The 7,351-nt window shown below is 37.5% G+C and overlaps 1 long non-coding RNA gene across 1 annotated transcript in view; it reads right to left on the bottom strand.

Moving 5' to 3' along the window:
* LOC103603497 overlaps window positions 1-7,121 on the bottom strand; it is an 11,292-nt gene extending 4,171 nt beyond the window's left edge. The window contains exon 1 of the long non-coding RNA XR_551620.1: window positions 6,546-7,121. This is a non-coding gene — a long non-coding RNA (uncharacterized LOC103603497). The remainder of the gene's footprint in view (window positions 1-6,545) is intronic.
* Window positions 7,122-7,351: the final 230 nt, after the last annotated feature.

Below are 7,351 nucleotides of genomic sequence, written 5' to 3'. Positions count from 1 at the left end.
CCCTCAGCAGGAGCGCCGCCACACTCCCAAGCGGGGCACTCTCCAGTGCGCCACCGGGCCTGCCCAGTTTTGTTTTTTATTTAAAAAAATTATTTCTTACCTGTATTTGGATAGTCTTGAGAGTGGAACTTTTAAATTTTATTCTTATGGTTACTCCTAAATTGTTGAAAGTCATATATATATATATTTTTTTTTTTTGGCCATTTTTTTTATTGGTTATGAATATTCGTGGGGCACAAAGCTGACTGTTACCACTCGTGCCCAAGATGTGATGGCCAGATCCATACTGGAAGCATGTCCATTGCCACAAATTGTGATTATACTCCATGTCTGCCGACCTCCTTCCCCATCCTCCTTTCCCATCCTCCTTTCCCCCCTACTCTGCTTTGTATGCCTAGGTCTGTTCTCTCCCTCTGCAAGTCCGACGCACCACTGTGGTCTTTCTTTCCTTCCTTCTTCTGTCTTAGCTCCCACACGTAAGTGAGCACATGCGATATTTATCCTTCTGTGCTTTGCTTATTTCACTCAATACAAGTTTCTCCAGACTCATCCATGTTGTAGCAAGTGGCAGAATTCCATTCTTTCTTATGGCAGAGTAGTATTCCATGGTGTATATGTACCACATTTTCCTTATCCAATCATCCATCAGTGGATATTTGGGTTGGTTCCATATCTTGGCTATTGTGAACAGAGCAGCAATGAAAGCCATATTTATGCTATTTCCCCATCAATTTTTAAAGGAGGTCTGTACTTCTCCCTTCTCCCCACGCCCTTCCTTCTTCCCAAATGAGGAAGGGACAGCAGCTCACTGGCACCTTCCTACTGTCTTTTCATGCCCCACCTCCAGTTCCTCAGTTCTTTTGCTCATATTTTAAGGAGTTTTTGCTCTGCGCCCCCCACCAGGTTGTTGTGGGTTTATCTTCTTCCTCTCCCCCTCCTGTTTTGTAATTCTTGTTTATTTAAACCTCAAAATTAATGAATTTCTTTATCGTGGCTTCCTTCTGTATTCATTTCTCTTCTTCCTGTAAAATATCTTTCAAATGGCTTCCATGTTGGTATATTTTCTGACATCTTATATGTCTTAAAATGTCTTTATTGTATCTTCACTGTTAAATGCTAGCATAATATGATTTAATATTCTAGGGCTAATGATCTTTCTTCTCAGCAGTTTGAAAATATTAGCACATTGTATTTGTGTATTCAATGCAGCTGAGAAATCTGACATCAATTTCAGGATTTTTTTTGAGGGGGTTTTGCTTCCTCATGCCCTTCAGAAACCTTTTTTTAAAAAAAAAATTTGTCATAATGTGTCTCAGGAAAAGACTGTTCCCTCGAGCCTCCTTGTTGTCTAAACTTTTTCAGTCTGCAATCCTAGAGCTTTCTTTAGTTTTGGGAAAGTGTCATTAGTCATTTCTTCAGGTGATTTCTCCTTTCTCTTACCTTCTCTTTTGTGGATGCTTCTTCATCCCTTTTATCTTTACCTTCTCTCTTTCTATACCTATATCCTTCCTGACACTTTCTGGGAGAGTTACTCAACCCAATCTTTCTGCTTACTAATAATTTAACTTTGTTAATTCTGCTGTTAATTTCTTCTGTCAAGTTTTAATTTTTGTAAAATATCTTTCGTATCCAGTTTCTCAAATTGTTTTTATTTTGTCATTTGTCTTGTTCCTGCTTTGTATGTTCAATGTTTATTTTGCTTGTTTTATTATGTTCTGTCAGTTATTTATATTTATTATACCTGTTTTAAATTCCTATTGCATGAATTTTTCTTTTTTTTTTTTTTTCCTTTTTGTCTCTTTTTTTACTGACCGGTAACGGGATCGCAACCCTCGGTGTCACGCCCGTACCAGGGACTGGCAACGGGATCGCAACCCTCGGTGTTGCGCCCGCACCGTGCTCAGCCAGTGAGCGGGAACCGGTCTCCACATGGGATCTGAACCCTCGGCGGGAGCGCCGCTGCGTTCCCAAGCGGCACAATCTCCAGTGCGCCACCAGGCCGGCCCACATGAGTTTTTCTTTATATACAAGTTGTTCTATTAGTGGTGCTTGTGCTGGATGGATAGTGCAGTTCCATCTGATTGTCTTGGCTCATGTCGCCCAGGACTATGGCCCCACAGGGTGAGCACAGCATCTCACTCCACTGTGGGCCCATTAGCCCCGGTGCACAGAATGGAAGATTAGGCACTAAGACATTCAAGTGGAATCTTTATGCTCTTCGTGGATAATCCCCTTGAGAAGAGATTTACCTGCTAGACACATTGTCTATCAAGAATGACCAGGGTATAGCCAATTCAGTGTGAAGTTCTTTTGATTTAGAAAAAAAAATTTAAGACCATAATTGCTTTTGTTAATTTTCATGACAGCATCATTTGTAGGGTGCAGTATGTGGCATTAGTACAGTTAAGGAAAATAAACGTAAAATGAAAAGCAAGTCAAAGCTAATATTTTCAGTTAGATGAGAAAACAAAAGGCCGTTTAAGCTATCTGAAGCAGAAAGAAAGGCCTATGGATATTAACATATAAATTCATGAAAAATCTATATCTCTAGCTCCAGCTGTGTATCAAATAGCTTTAGGAAAAGCACATAATCTTTTAGTCTGTCACTACTTTCACTTCATAGCCATCAGTTCCATCAACAAACTGAGACAAATTCTCCTGAAAACCATTAGGAACCTAAAGTCAACATTCAGTGTCATCATTATCTTCTCCGTCACCCTCTGCTAATTAAGTCAGATGCAGTTTCAAATAAGCCATGGATTATCATTTTAGTGTGAACTCTCCTCAATTACACCAAAGAGGAAAGCCGGGGGTGGGGGAAATCAACTCATGGGTTAGCCACAGCAAACAGTCAATACATCTATCAGCTCTTTTCTGGCAATTTTAATCTCTCCCTTGGCTTTTTTCCCCTATAACTTTCCTTCTTTTCTAATTTATGCTTTGCTTTTAAATATCTCACATTCTTTCCCCTCCTTCCCTATACACTTTTCTTCTACTAATCCATCTGCTGTATACCTTTTTATTAATTTCAGGAAGCATTATTTACAGTGTTAGTGTGCTTCAGTTGAGACAAGAGATAAAAGTGAATAATAGTTTTAAGATTAAATAGCATTTTTGTGTGTTATAAAATAAATTTGATTCCTGTATTACAAAACAAAAGTAGGAATTAGAAGCTCAGTGGTTATCTACATTAAATTCTGAAGAGACCAGAAGTGCATTTATAGTCATGAAAATAAATGTTCCCCAATTTGAATTTGAGCGGTAATTTAAAAAGATGTTTCTTGTTTGTGTATTTTTCTTTTCTTTCCAAATAGGAAGTGAGTAGTATAAGGTCAGAAACTTTGTCTTTTTCATCTTCATATCATAGATTCTTAAAGAGTTCATGAACCTACTAGAGGTTCAGTAATATTTTTAAGGTGAATTAATGAATGAAGATATGAACTTAACTTACAGCATTATGCTGCCATAGACTATTGTTGTGACCTTATTGTATAAGGTAAGAGAATAGACTTTGAAGTTATGTGTCTTTGAGTTTAAATCCTGAACTTTCAATGTACTAGATGTATTACTTATCAATTGCTGCATAGCAAATTACCCTGAATCTTAGTAGCTTAAAACAATGCTTATTATCCCACAGTTTCTGTGGGTCAGGAATCCTGGGGCAGCTGGTTACTGTCTCAGGGTCTCTCATAGGCAGCAATCAAGATGTTAAAGGTGTTGGCCTGGGCTGTAGTCATCTCAAGATTCAACTGAAGGTAAATTTGCTTCCAAGCTCATGCACGAGGTTATTGGTAGAATTTGGTTTCTTGTGGGTTGTTAAAGTGGGGGCTTCATTTTCTTGCTGGCTCTTAGCCAGAAGCCACCATCGGTTCCTTGCCATTTGGACCTCTCCATGGGGCAGCTCCCATTATGGCAGCTGGCTTTTTTAGAGTGAGCAAACTAGAAGAACTAGAGAACACAAGGAAGTTGGAAGTCACAGTCTTTTGTTACCTAACCCCAAAAGTAATATCCTATCATTTTTGCTGTATTATATTTGTTAGAAGTCAATCACTAGTAAATATGAATACCAGAAGGCAAGGACTGCTGGGGGCAATTTTAGGAGGCTGCTTACCACAATAACCATGTGACCTTGGTCATTTACTTGAGCTCCTTTTCTCAGTTTCCTCATCTGTAAAACAGGAATACTAATAGGACTTACCTGTTAGGACTGTTGTGATAAAAATAATGAGAATGTGCACATCAGTGTTCTGGCAAAGGGCTAAACACAGAGCAAAATTCAGTGCAATAATACTGTGCTATTATTCTTGTTATTTTTTAATTATGTCATGTCTTTGTGTGTAGATGTCTTATTTGTAACATAAGTGAGGATTAGTTGATCTCCAAGTCTCTTTCTAAACCCTAGGGACATGTTGATTTTCTAGCCCTAGAAATCTATAGACATTTGCTTTATTTTCAACAGTCTTAACATTTTTAGCATTTTTTTAAAACTCAGCATTAGTGTTTATTTCCTCACCCTTAAAATACTTCATTATGATCATGTTTTAAAAACCTGTTATTCCTGAAAGAGCTATGCTATTATTAATGTTTGGAGCCAATCAACTGTTGTGGGGACCCCATCCCAACAGTCGAAGTTTTACGAACTCTAGTCCCTACTCTGCTAGTTGAGAGGCTGTAGACAAGTCTTTGAACATCTCCGACCTCAGTTTGTGTAACTCATGAATTGATGAGTGGGTGAGTTGGACTGAATAATCTCTAGCATTTCTTCCAGCTTTAACAATCTTTGGACCTAATTTCCATTTGCTTCCTATGTTGGTTTTTAAATCTCCTTTCCATGTATTCCATACATATTTACTTAGGGCCAATTTCCTGAGATTAGTTTTCAGGCGTTTTTAGAACATTCTCAGTTTCATAAAGATTATAGGATAGATATAACTATGGTTACATAATTTTAGGAAGAACTATTAAAATGTAAAGAAAAAAAATTGTTTTGAGAATGAGTAAACCTCTAGGATATCCTTACAGAGGTTGCTTCTTTTTCTAAATTATTTTTAAAAATTGAAACATAATTGATTATACTTATTTGTGGGTACAGAGTTGAAAATCAGTACTTGTGTAAAATACATGATGGTCAAATCAGAATAATTAGCGTATTCAGCATTACAAAACGTAATCATTCCTTGTGTCCATTAACCAATTTTTTGGTACCCTTTCCCACCTCAAGTAACCATGGTTCTTTTCTCTTCTTCTGAAAGTTCAATGTATTATTGTGATTTTTTCTTTTTCTTTCTTTGTCTTTCTTTCTTTTCTTTTTCCTTCCTTCCTTCCTTCTCTCTCTCTCTGTCTTCTTCTGAAAGTTCAATGTATTATTGTGATTTTTTCTTTTTCTTTCTTTGTCTTTCTTTTCTTTTTCCTTCCTTCCTTCCTTCTCTCTCTCTCTATCTCTTTTCTTCCTTCCTTCCTTCGCTCCCATTTATTTGTGAGGACATGTGGTATTTCTCTTTCTGTGCCTGGCTTATTTCATTTAACAAAATCTTCTCCAAGCTCATCCATGTTGCTGCAAATCACAGAATTTCATTCCTTTTTATGGCTGAGTAGTATTACATTGTGTATATATACCATGTTTTCCTTATCCAGTTGTCTGTTGATGGCTTCAGGTTGCTTTCATAACTTGGCTATTGTAAATAGAGCTGTGATAAACATAGGATTGCAGGTATCCCTTCAACAATAACGATTTCCATTCCTTTGGGTGGGATTTCTGGATTCTCTGCTAGTTCTATCTGTAGTTGTTTGAGAAACCTCAATATATCTTCCTTAACGGCTGTACTAATTTATAGTCCCACCAACAGTGTAGAAGAGCTCCCTTTTCTCTGCATCCTCACCAGCATTTGTTATTCTACAGAAGTCATTTCTATAAAATCACAGAAAAATGAAGTCAGGTGATTTTATCTGTATACATTAGGGGAAAAGATACTCCCAAATGAGGAAAAATATTTTTGGACTTTTGGATTGACTGAAATTCAAAGTCAAAAAAATTGGATTTTTTTTTCTGTAGTGATCTGAGTCACTGCACATTTCCTAAGGTCTCACTTGTGCCTTCCTAGAAATAGCTGTGGACATTTATGAGTTGCCACGATAAAATAAGAAAACTTGAATAAAAACCAAACAAACCAGACCTATACATCCAAAAAGGTTTGATCTCTTTCAAACAGTCATTTTTATAGGATGCTATTATAGTTTAGTCATCTTTGAAATTTCTTTTTTGAAACTTCATGCATAATCTGAGGAAAATCCTTTCAAACATGCTCATTGATAAAAACACTCTATTGTCTATTTCCTGAATTCAAATCCAAAGTCAAAGAAATACAGGCATATCTCAGAGATATTGTGAATTCATTTCCAAACCACCACAGTAAAGAAAATATCACAATAAAACAAGTCCGCACTCATTTTTTTTGTTTCCCAGTGCACATAAAAGTTATGTTTATACTACACTGTAGTCTATTAAGTGTACAATAGCATTATGTCTAAGAAACAAATGTACATACCTTAGTTAAAAATACTTTATTGTTAAAAAATGCTAATGATCATCTAAGCCTTCAGTGAGTAATGATCCTTTTGCTGGTGGAGGGTCCTGCCTTGATGCTGATGGCTGTTGACTGATCAGGGTGGTGATTTCTGAAGGCCATCACTGGGGTGGCTGTGGCAACCTCTTTGACTAGGACAACAATGGAGTTTGCTGCTCTTGATCGGCTCTTCCTTTCACCAAAGCTTTCTCTGTGGCATGTGATCATGAGGTTGTAGTGAGTGAGTCGGTCACATCTTCGGGCTGCACTTCTACCTCCAGTTCTCGTGCTATTTCCACCACATCTGCAGTTATTTTTTCTGTTGAAGTCTTGAATTCCTCCAAGTCATCCACGAGGGTTGGAATCAACTTCTTCCAAACTCCTGTTAATGGTGACATTTTGACCCGCTCCCATGAATCACAAATGTTCTTAAAGGCATTTGGAATGGTGAATTTATTCCAAAAGGTTTCCTCATGAAGCTTAATCATTTTTAGTTTTTGATTTAAAGTGAGTGATATGAGACTGTTCCTTTCACTTGAACACTTAGAGGCCATTATAGGATTATTAATTGGCCTGATTTCAATATTGTTGTGCCTCAGGGAATAGGGAGCCTGAGGAGAGGGAGGGAGATGGGGGAAAAGCTGGTCAGTGGAGCAGTCAGAACACACACCACATTTACCAATTAAGTTCACCATCTTACATGGGTGTGGTTCACGGTGCTCCCCAAACAATTGCAACGGTAAGTTCAGAGATCAGTGATCACAGAATCATAACAGGTATGATAATAA

The sequence above is a fragment of the Galeopterus variegatus genome, unplaced genomic scaffold (genome assembly GCF_000696425.1).
Source record: "Galeopterus variegatus unplaced genomic scaffold, G_variegatus-3.0.2 Scaffold4634, whole genome shotgun sequence".
Lineage (NCBI taxonomy): Eukaryota > Metazoa > Chordata > Mammalia > Dermoptera > Cynocephalidae > Galeopterus > Galeopterus variegatus.
Note: the sequence above shows the minus strand (reverse complement) of the source record. Positions and strands in the feature narration are given on the sequence as shown.